The following is a 12646-nucleotide window of genomic DNA, read 5'->3' as shown; positions in this document are numbered from 1 at the left end:
CTAAATTCAAAATATCAAAATGTAGAAAAGTTTAAACATGTATGTATATGCAAAATTCCTTAAAATAAATAAATTTGTATATATGCATATATACGAGTACATAAATAAATTGTAATATATTGAATTTTAAGTCAAAGAAACGCTATGGCGTTTACGACCCTCCTACCTTCAAGGGAAGAGTGGAAGCATGAAGTTGTAGGTAGTGGAGAGTCCCTCCATGTATACATAGATGCCTTAAAGCTCGCGGGGACGATTGGAGGAGGTGTATACTCCCATCATCTGGGAATCTCCCTTAGCTTTCGTCTTTCGGACCACTGTAGTGTTTTTCAGGCGGAACTGATGGAAATCAACATGGCCACGAAGCTAGTATAGTGTGATAAGATACCCCAAGTTGATATCTTTATCTTCACTGACAGCCAGGCGGTAATAAAATCCCTCACGAAGCAGTCGACAATCTCCATGGTAACCATTAAATATCGCGCATCTCTTAACGAGATGGTTGAGTCATTTCGCCCCGAGGTGATATGGGTACCGGGGCACTGCGACATCGAGGAAAATTGTAAGGCAGACGAACTGGCGTGATTGGCACAAAACTTCGTTTTGAGAATATAAACGATGAATTTGGAATACCCTTACAAACTTGTAAGCTGTTATTGATCTGATCTAAATTTTTCCTCGACAGACGGCCCACAGTCCCACAGCCAGTTGAATATTCATTTAATTTTGTTTATTGATTTAATTATAACTTCTATATTTTTTGAGTCTGGTTCTTAGTTAATTGCTTCTGACTATTAGTAAAATTAAGCTATACAAATTTAAAAATATCTAATAATAAAATAAAATAAATGTAATTAAAAGAACAAAACGAAAATAAAGAAAAATTAAATACATAAATCAACTAAAATAAAAAAATAAAAGAAATAATAAAAACAAAATTTTGTTGGTATTCGTTTGGAGATCGAACCTGGGACCTGCAGATTTGAAGTGCGCACTCCCGCTACTCGGCTACCGCAGATGAAGGAACCGGTCGCTTTGTTTGCGTATTCGTTTGCTCAGGGAGCGTAGAACACAAAGACAATACAAAACTAGCATGGACATCCACATTGTCGTCAGAAATGCAGTCACCGTATTAATTCAAATAAGTTCTTATTCAAGTTAAATGGGATTAGTATCTGAATAAGTATAGTGACCGCCACGTTGCTATTTTGGTGCTCCTGGAGCTAGATTTAGCTCTTTATTTTCCTGTTTAGCTCCGAAAATCTTTCTAAAATAATCTAGCACTTTTTAGCTCCACAAAGTTTTAGTTATATTATTGTATATTAAAATAAAATAGGAAAAATTTATACAAACGTCGACGTCGCGTAAAAGGTACTTAAATAACACTGGTCGACGGCCAAAATTTACCAGAGACGCCGTTATGAAATTCGTATGTAAAATCACCCCCTGATTCCAAAAATCAAGGTTATTTTTAATTTTATGGTACCGTTTTTGAGATATTTGCAATTTACCGTTTTTGCAAAAAAAAAAAAATTGGGTCCACTTAATCATATATATCTCAAGAACGAATTAAGCAATTCCAAAACGGTTTGAAGCTTTTAAAAGGTAATTTTAATTTTCTATAAGCTGTGCATACAACACTTTTTGCTAGGCCCTGTAGATTTAAAGATAACGAACAATCATTACCGATTTTTTCATTTTTTTTTGTAAAAATATAAAAAAAATTGTACTTTGCGAGGAAGGATCTCGAAAACCTTTTATTTTTTTGTAGATTTTTTTTTCTCCGTAAGCTCTGTTGTATTGCAAAAAAAATAAGGTATCATCGAAGAAAATCGATGCAAAACTACGTAAGTTATAAGCGATCAAATAAAAATACCCAGGTTGCGCAATTTCAACGTATACCTCAAAACGTATGTATGGTATAAAGAAGAGTGAAATATCTAGCTATGCTCTGTTTCTATTGAGTTAAAAGTTCAATTTATGAATGAAATTACCCATATTTTTAAATTTATTTATGTTTATACTATATTCTATCAATCTTTATCTTAATTTGATTTTACTATGTTGTCGAAATAATTATGTGTTCTACTTTGACGCTTATTCAGTTTAGGATCGGTTTCTCTTATGAGAAACCAGCAGTAATCACCCATCATTGCGACGTCCCAGAATCCTTGATATCGATTCTCAATTAATTTCATTTGCTGATGAAACCTTTCGCCATGTTCATCACTTTCGTCGCCAACATTTGCCGGAAAAAAGCTCAAATGTGAGTGGAGAAAGTGAATTTTTAAAGACATATTTACGCCCATTTTCGCATAATTATTGATTAGGTCGTTCACTATCTGCTCGTAGTTAGGGCTTTTGTGTCTACCGAGAAAAGAAGCAACGACCTTTTCAAAGGATTCCCACGCTGCTGCCTCAACTGATGAGAGTAGTCCTTTGAATTGATTATTGTTGATCAACTTTCTTATTTGTGGTCCAACAAAAATACCTTCCTTTATCTTGGCTTGAGAAATATCTGGAAAAACTGTTTTCAAATAGTCGAATGCTTCGCCTTCTTTGTCCAAAGCCTTAACAAAGTTTTTAATGAGACCGAGCTTGATGTGTAAGGGTGGAAGTATGATTTTCTCTTTCTTGACAAGAGGGGTGTATTTGATGTTATCCACACCAACGGTAAACTCGACTCTTTCCGGCCAATCCTTTCTGACGTAGTGGTCCTTACGAGCTCGGCTATCCCACTTGCAGAGGAAGCAGCAGTGCTTGGTGTAGCCACTTTGTAGACCGCATAGCATTGCAACGACTTTGAGATCAGAACATATTTTCCAATCATGCTCTTCATATTTGATAAATTTGAGTATTTTTTGCATTTCCTCGTAGGTTTCCTTTGTATTTACTGCATGTGCAATCGGGATAGAAGGCTTTTTGTTACCAATATGCAATAATACAGCCTTCAAACTCAGTTTATTGCCGTCTATGAACAATCGCCACTCTTTTGAATCTTATGTTTGACCAAACTCTTTGAATAAACCAGGGATGTCGTTGCAGTAGCATATACTGTCTTTCTTGGTATAGTGTTTGGAAAATGGTTCGTGACGAGTTCTACTATATGTCACCTTAACATCGGATGACACAAATTTAAATTGTTGCATACGAGAAGTGTGGATCTCGGCCTTTTCCTTGGATAGTTCCAAATCTCTTATCCAATCATTAAGTTGTGCTTGTGACAGAACGTTTCTTTCGTTTTCCATGCGAAATTCAGTACAACTTGATCCCCCGCACTCAGATGCTACTGTTGACAATGGAACTGGATCCGCAACTGCCGTTGAATGTAGTACTGGTAATGTCACTGTAGGTACGCTAGCATAGGTTACTCCTCTTGATCTTCCAACGCCAAGTACTTTTGTTTGACAAATATAACACTCTATTGAATGGCAAGTAGGTTCTCTCCATATCATTGGTGTATCAAATTTTGTTTGTTGTCCTGATTCCCACTAAATCAATTCTACTCGACACGATGTACACAAAGTGTTCGGTGTCCATGGTTTTTCATCATTTTTAGGCTCAATTCCAAAATACTTGGAGTATAAAGTTTTGATATGATCTGAGAACACTCGTCGTCGCCTTATGATAGTATATTGGCCACACATGAAACAGAACATATCTGGATCCTTATTACACTCAAATTCTCGCGTCCTTTTACTCATTTTATTTTTTTTAATAAATCACGGTTTTGAAATTAGACTTATGAACTGAACTATCTCCGGCGAGCCTTGAAGATGTTATGAAGTTTCAAAGCGCATTAACTCATATTTATACTCGGAACAAGAATAAAATTGAAAAAATCAAATCTTACCTAGACAGAAAGGTTCCTTTTTATAACAAGCCGGGAAAAGAAAATACTACCTGTTTTAGATGTAGGCTTTAGAAATTTTCTGTGTCTTATAATTTTGAAAATCTACCTGCATACTTACCCATAACTGACGGAAATACATGTTTATAACTACATGCCTACAGCAGGTTTCGAACCCAACCACTCTTCCTTTCGATGCAACCACTCTACCTACTATAATACAATTCGAGTATTAAAAGTACTATTTGATTTATTTAAAGAAAAAGTGTTATCATTGTTATGGTGTTATTCGTTTATCCGGATAATATCTCACTTGCACTTTATACCTTTATGTATGTAAATAATGAAAGCGAATGTGAAGATAATACTGTGTGGACGAAAGTAAACAACAAACGGCGTAATAACAATGTGGTTGTTGTTGGGTCTAATGTTAGCACGGAGTTGTGTGTAGCTGATCGTATGAAGTGGGCGCATTTGTCGTCACTCGACCCTAAAGTCACTGCTGATGACATTATCAATTATGTGTGTAAACATGTAAAAATTGAGAGAAAGGCTATCTCTTGCTATGCATTAATTAAAAAAGATGACCCAGCAGAAAATCGTACACATGTTAACTTCAGGTTGGGTGTTCTATCTGCCGAGTTTCCTAGTATTCTCGATGCGAAAATTTGGCCTTTGAATGTAAAGGTAAAACCTTTTAATTTTTTTCGGAAACGGGGATGTCGAACCCAAAGGTCTTAACTGCTATGAATGGAAATGCTTCTCCGGAATCTAGTGCTGAGCTAAGAGTCTACTTCCAAAACATTTCTGGCTTAAGAACAAAATCGAAGACAGTATTTCAATTTAGTTCTCAAGAGGTTTATGACGTGCTGGTGATTGTCGAGACTTGGCTTAACTCGGATTTATATGATAGCGAGTTTTTCGATCTTAATTTATACAATGTGTTTCGTAAGGTTCGGGATTCCATGAAAACTGGCTGTTCAAGAGGAGGTGGTGTTCTAATTGCAGTTCGACGTAAATTCCGTGCAACAATGGTTGACCTTGGAAATGATGACACCTTGCTCGACCAAGTTTGCGTTCGAATCAAAGGAATGAAATCTCGAAATTTTCTATATGTATTTGCTTCATATATTCCACCAAATAGTAACTTTGAGTTATACAAAGCGCATGTAGATAATGTAATTGGGCTATCCCTTGATCTTAAAAATGACCATATTTGTGTTCTGGGTGATTTTAATCTCAGTGACATAGTTTGGTGTAGTAAGTCTGATAACGCGCTTCTTTTTCCAAGTAACATTACCGTTGAGCGTGAGTCATACTGTATTGACAATTTCCTCAGTGTAAATCTCATTCAAGTAAACTTTATTTTTAATGATTTAAATAGATTATTAGATCTTATATACATCAGTGATAATGTTGATTTTTGTATATCTAAATGCAGTTCGCCGATTTCCGAAGCTACTATGCACCATGTGCCTTTAGAAATCGGGCTAAAATTTTATGTTTTTTCGGAAATCGTGGCTGATGTAAGTAGCGACTTCGATTATACGTCTTGTGATTTTCCAGCTCTTAATAAGTCGATTTCTGAAATTAATTGGGATGAACTTCTTTTGGACTCGGAGGTTCATAGCTGCTATTCAACTTTTAAATTAAAAGTTAATGAATTCTGTTTAAAAAACATGCCTATAAAACGAAAGCGATCTTATAAGTCACCTTGGTATAATAGAGCTTTAATGAATTTAAAAAACATTAAAAACAAATACCTTAAGAAGTTCAAATCAACTAGAATCCAAGCATTCTTTGTAAAATTTCAGCAATGTCAGAAAGAGTTTAAGTCATTAAATAATCTTCTGTACACAAAGTATATAAGGAGTACTGAGCGTAATATCAAAGCTAACCCGAAATCTTTCTGGGGCTTCGTAAAATCGAAAAAAGTTTCTAGTATACCTAGTTCATTATTTTTAGATAACAAGTCGGCTAATACTTGTACTCCTGTTGAGGCCGCTAATCTTTTTGCGGAATATTTTGTCTCTAATTTTGTTGAAGGCGATGTGATTTCTCCTGACTTTTCATCTGAAATACCCCCTTCTATTAATCTAGGGACTTTGCATATATCCTCTGATGAAGTTTCAAGGGCGATTCTTTCTCTCAATACTTCGCCAAAATCGGACGTAGACGGCCTATCAGCTCTTTTTTTAAGAGCCTGCCCAGCGTTGTCATATCCTTTACACTTGATTTTCAACAAATCCCTTTCTTCCGGTATTTTTATTAATGAGTGGAAGATAACAACAATTACGCCACTTTTCAAAAATGGTAGTAAAAGTAATGTTCGTAATTATAGGCCAATTGCAAAACTATCAAATATTTCGAAGCTGTTTGAAAGTGTTGTTAAGGACAAAATCTATTTCGCTGTAAAATCATTTATTTCTGGGCGCTCGACAGTCTCTAACTTAATGGTATTTAGCGATTTTTGCACCTCAGCGTTTTCGATTGGCTCGCAAGTGGATTGCATATATACTGACTTCTCTAAGGCGTTAGACAGAGTCTCCCACAGGATTCTGATCAGTAAGTTAGCTTGCCTTGACTTCCATTCATCCGTTTTGCAATGGATAACGTCATATCTATCCAATTGTCGTTGTGCTGTCTCAATTGATTCCTCAACTTCGGACTTTTTTATTGCCCCTTCTGGGGTTCCTCAAGGTAGCATTTTAGGCCCTCTACTTTTTGTTCTTTTTATAAATGACATTGGAAGTTGTTTTACCTTTTCAAATTATCTTCTTTTTGCTGATGAATTGAAAATTTTTACGATGGTTAACAATATGGAAGACTCAAGTAAGCTTCAAAGTGATTTGAACAGTCTTCATTTGTGGTGTGAAAAGTCGCGGCTGTCGTTGAACATTGCTAAGTGTTTTCACTTAACTTATACTAGGCGTCTTAATGCTACATCTACCCTTTATTTTATTGATAACTGTGTTTTAAACAAAGTTTCAGACACCAAAGATCTTGGAGTGGTTTTCGAATCAAAGTTTTCATTTAATAATCACATAAATTTCATTCTTTCAAAGGCTTATTCGGTATTGGGATTTATTCGACGTAGTTCCACTGATTTTTCTGATCCATACACTTTTAAGCTTCTTTTTACTTCTCTTGTACGCTCCAATTTAGAATATGCAGTAATTATCTGGAGACCCTATGATCAACAATCGATAAATAGGATCGAACGGGTTCAAAAGATATTTCTAAAGCATGCATTGCGTTCTTTACGGTTCGAGGATCCAATGCCACCGTACCAATCTCGGCTATTGCTTATTGACCTATGCTCTCTAGAGAAAAGAAGGTCCATTCTAGCTCTCTCGTTTATTTTCAATATAGTTAATGGCAATGTCGATTGTCCAACTCTTCTAGAGCGAATAAATTTTAATGTTCCGCAAAGAAATCTGCGAAGCTTTCTTCCTTTTTACGTTGCTAGTTGCAGAACTAATTTTGAAAGTAATGCACCTATTACGCGTGCCTTAAAAGAATTTAATGACTTATCTTCTTTTAAATTAATTGATTTTTCCTTATCAAGATCTAACTTTGTGTTGATCTTAAATTCTATTATTTGATAAGTATGTATTAAATATAATTATTATTGTTTCTTTAGTCTGTAAGGTACTTTGTACTGTAGATTGGAAATAAATAAATAAATAAATAAATAAATATTTTCAAACTACTATTTTCTAAAACCCCTTTCGTTTGGCACCCATATGGTGATACATATTTCTCTTACCTAATATGATTTTTTAAACAGTTGGCAACCCTCTTATAGTTCAGCTAGGAAACGAATCTTTTCAAAACTTTTTCGATTGATACCCAGTTTGTAATAATTGATTTATTTTTTTAAATAATTTGAACATAATTTTTTAAAAGGTGGCAACTCTTTTCAAAAAAGTAAAATCTTATTGTACATCTACAGTTCAAGGATTTTAGTTTGACGACTCATTTTGGCAAATTGAACGAACGGTGCGGATTTGATGGCATTGATTAGTAAATAATTTGAATTTAATTGAATTTAATTTTTCCACAGGTGGCAACTCTCCTCGTTTGCTTATCCACACACCAAGCGCTTTAATTTGACATCTCATTTTTGAAAATAGGGCAAACGGTACAGATCTTTTATGCTGAACAAAAAATCCCTGCGCGTATTATATATATAGATTTGGTAGGAGAGCTTCTCAAACCATATTGATGCAATTTTTTCATGTTAACTCGTTGAAAAATAATAAATATCTAAATCCCGGGACTGATCCCAGGATCCCGGAATTGAACCAATGACATCCTGAAAATCCCGGGATCTTAAAAATCGAAAAAATTAGTATACCTAGTATGTGTATATGTTAGTTTAACAAGTTAAATAAAATAGTTTTTTAAAAGTTCCACATTTCGATGCATTTGAACTGGTGGTGATGTATGAGGCCATGAGGGCCAGAGGAGCTTATCTACAAAAAATAAATTTTTAAGTAACACGAGAAAGAAGGTTCTATAAAAGATAAACGCGGTATTTTACTAAAGAGATCTTTACACCTACATGTAATATTAAAAGATAACTAAAGTGGCATGCCTCGGGCTATTACCCTTTCGATTCTAGTAATGCATTTTAAGGAGCACTTCAATTTTTTTTGAAATGCCAGCTAGGCTAATCTGGCCTTAAAGGTCTCATATGTTGTAACTAACGCACCGGTTCGTTTTTTGGTGTTAAGGATCTAGGACGGAACTAGAAATTTGTTTCATTAGTTCGAGGTTTCCCTGCAGGGTAGTTTTCTCCAGCCCCATTCCACATCCACCACTGTAACCAAAAAAAAACTTCTCTTTTTAGTTAGTCTGAGCAACGGCAGAGATGCCAAAAGATGCAAAGACAAAGAGAAAACCGAAAAAAATTTTTGAACGTGCAATACAAACATATATATTCAACCATATTAGGTGACTTTTCATCTCTTCATACTCATTCATATGGAAATGAGAACGTTTGCTAAGTCGCACACATGCTTTCAAAAAGTAGCAAAGAAATTTAAAAGGGAAATAATACGAAACCGTAGATACGAGTATAAAGCACTAAAAAAATATATAGTTTAAAAAACTAAAAACTCGCTTGCCATAATTTCCATTCATACAGTCATTAGGTTATTTTAAGAATGGAAATTTAAAACAATTCCAATTCGTACTGACATTAGCAGTGAACGGATTTTATGGAAGTCGCCTTTTTTCTGCTAAAGAGATAGAGTGTATTCGATTAAGAATATCCACTTTTTAGCTTTCCCTGATCCCATATACATATACACATTTGATGTTGCCTATTTTGCCTATTGTACCTTAAAAGAAGTGATTATAGCGAGGAAGAAGCCCTTATTCCTGATAATATAAAGGTTTCATATGTATTTAAATTGGGCGCCACTTGTATCAATTTACGTGGATCGCACGTTTAGTACATTCAAGGCTATGTTAAAGCCTGTTCTGTTACAAAAAATTCGAGTTGATAATGAAGAAAATCGATGGATAAATAAAGAAGTAATAAGTGGTCATATGAAAATGCGCAAAGATTTTTTGTATGAAAAATTAGCTTGAAAAAATTATACTCATACGCCATGTACTCTTGAAAATCTCGAAAACTTTTTCATAGAATAAAAAATTAACTCGATTTTTGGAATCAGTAAGCAATTCTGTATAGGAATTGGATATGAAGTGGCATCCGGTGATCATTTTTTCTGTAAACCAGTGTTATTTTTAAGTTTTTGACTTTTTAGTGCCTTCTTTTGCCTTTTTAACCGACTTCCAAAAAAGGAGGAAGTTATCAGTTCGTCGGAATATTTTTTGCTATTTTGGTGCCTTTTCCTGCCTATTTCACTATTTTATTTTGCCTTTTCCGGCCTATTTCGTTAATTTATTTTGCCTTTCATGTAGGTTTTTAGGTCCTAAAAATCCGTTACCTGAGCATCAGGTATGGAACTTGAGAATGAAAATCGCTGCAACTTCTAGGTGCATCAATATTACATAGTTACCAAGCTAATGAAAGCGAGGTAAATATATGAATATTTTTGCGTACTTGGCCTATTCTTACCTCCACCCAAATCGTAGAACTTTTGCTTTTATACAATGTGAATGGTTTATATAAAAAATGTTTTTAGTGCCGAAATATTCACAGAGGAAAATAATGCATAGTAAAAATGAATACTTTATATTTGATTATCGTTTAAAAATGTTCGTATTAAAAATAATATTTTTATACAAAAATTTAGCATGCACGCATTTGACTGTTCACATCTGAGCATGTATATGTAAGTGTACATTCTTGAAAAAATTTTAGGACCAGGTGGTCCATTGGGTCGTACTTTTAAAGTATGTGCAGGTTGAAAACAAGTAACTTCAAACATAAACAACTGATACAAGTGTTGAACACCACCCCTTCGTGGCCCATCGGCAATATGATTCGGTTGCCGAATGTGCCATGGTAGCGTGGTCCTGTACTAGTATTTAACTTAGTCCCCCTTTTTCCATGGTATATGTATGCGTATATGCACACCAAGCATGCAGAGCGGTGACAACACACACATACATACATAGTACATGCCCTGACGGAAGCAAGTGATTTTTTTTTTTTTTAATCAACTAATTGAAAGACTACTTTAAAACAAATGCCAAGGGGAAATTTTTTCGAATTATGATACTATTTTTTATTCAACGAAACAGTTTGTGTCTTGGAAGTATGAAAAAGCATATGTGAAGTGCAGAACGCAAGCGTATTCAAAGGGGACATACTGACTTTGAAGTTGTTTAAACGTAATTCATATTAAAGTATTTGAAATTAAATGCAGTATAGGACAATAGACTTGCTGCTTGCACAGAGTTTAAACTGACCATTTTAAAGCCCATTTACATGTCTTGCCGTTACTTATTAGCTTCCTGAAGGTCCGGGTTCTAGTCCCAACAGAGGCAATATGAGAAAATGATAATAATTTTTATACCCGAGCGCACTTGTGCACAAGGGTATATTAATTTTGTTCACATAACGGTTGTTTGTAACAGCCAAAACGAATCGAGATAGATATAGACAAATGTATACATAAATGATCAGGATGAAAAAAGAAATTGATTAAGCCATGTCTGTCTGTCCGTCCGTCCGTGTACACGATAACTCGAGCAAAAATTGAGATATCTCAACAAAATTTGGTATGTAGGTTTCTGTTAATCCAAGGTAGGTTGGTCTTGAAAATGGGCGAAATCGGACTGTAACCACGCCCACTTCCCATATAACGGTAATTTCCAGAAATACGAAAACCGCGATATTTTAGTAACTACTGAAGATAATTCACTCAAAATTGGTATTTACAATAATTTTCAGACGAAAAATAAGAATATTATAAACTTTTGGAAAATGGGCGTAGCCACGCCCACTTATGGTTATATGTGTATATCTTGGTAACCGCTGCACCAATTTCTTCCAAAATTGGCACAGTTGTTGGCCTTGGTACAGCATACTAAATGGCCGAATATTTAAAAATTCGGACAATAACCACGCCCACATCCCATATAACGGTAATTTTCGGAAATACGAAAACTGCGATATTTTAGTAACTACTGAAGATTATTCACTCAAAATTGATATTTACAACAATTTTTAGACGAAAAATAAGAATATTATAAACTTTTGGAAAATGGGCGTAGCCACGCCCACTTATGGTTATATGTGTATATCTTGGTAACCGCTGCACCAATTTCTTCCAAAATTGGCACAGTTGTTGGCCTTGGTACAGCATACTAAATGGCCGAAAGTTTAAAAAGCCGACAATCCCATATAACGGTTCCCATATAACGGTTATTTAGAGAAATACAAAATCTTCGATAAATCAGTAAATATTAAAGCTAATTTATTCAAAATTGATGCTTGCAACAATTCTTTACCAAGAAATACGTTTATAATAAAATTTTGGAAAATGGGCGTGGCACCGCCCACTTATGATCACATATATGTATATCGGTAACCGTTCTACCAATTTGTACCAAACTCGATGGTTATTGTGCTTGCCACATAAAAGCAAAACGTTGAAAATTATTGAAATCGGACTAAAATTACTAAATAATTAATTAAAATTTATAAAACTCGGTACGGGAATTGTTTGTGGTTTGGAAAATTTTTGAAATCAGATAATAACCATGTCACTCTACTATACGGGTAGTTTTATAAAAAGATAATACTACTATACGCATAGCCAAATCGCTTAAAGATAAGACAAATATTTTAAGTAGTACAATTGCATTGCACATCTCACTTTTGTGAAAATGTGTATAGTTAGTTGCGTAATTGATTTATATATCTGACAGAAAATTGTTTCAAAATATGTACATACATACACCTCATTCTAACACTCTAGGAAGTATCAACTGCAAAAACAAATTTTTCAAAAGGTCAAAAAATTCAGTCGGCTACCCTGATGGGTATGCAAATTTCTAAATCAGCCGAGTGGCTAAAATTGTGTTTGAATATGTACATGGCACATGCATACACATGTATGTATATAGTATTTATTTGATAATATCTATGTATGTATGCCAAATAAATAGTTTTATGCCTTCTCAAACGATCGTTGGCTTTCCCAACCAAGCACTGTTTTTTGTTATGGCATTTTGAAGGAGTGGATGAAAATAAATTAACAAATGTATTGTGTATTCCTTTTGCCTGGGTTAAAATGCACGGTGCGGAACGTAACAATTCGTAAGAATCTATTGATTTTAGATCTCCCATACGTTACGTTTCGCCCAGACCAT

The sequence above is a fragment of the Rhagoletis pomonella genome, unplaced genomic scaffold (genome assembly GCF_013731165.1).
Source record: "Rhagoletis pomonella isolate Grant_MI unplaced genomic scaffold, Rhpom_1.0 Rhpom_scaffold_00010, whole genome shotgun sequence".
Lineage (NCBI taxonomy): Eukaryota > Metazoa > Arthropoda > Insecta > Diptera > Tephritidae > Rhagoletis > Rhagoletis pomonella.
The sequence above is the reverse complement of the archived record's forward strand: the minus strand, read 5'-3'. Positions refer to the sequence as shown.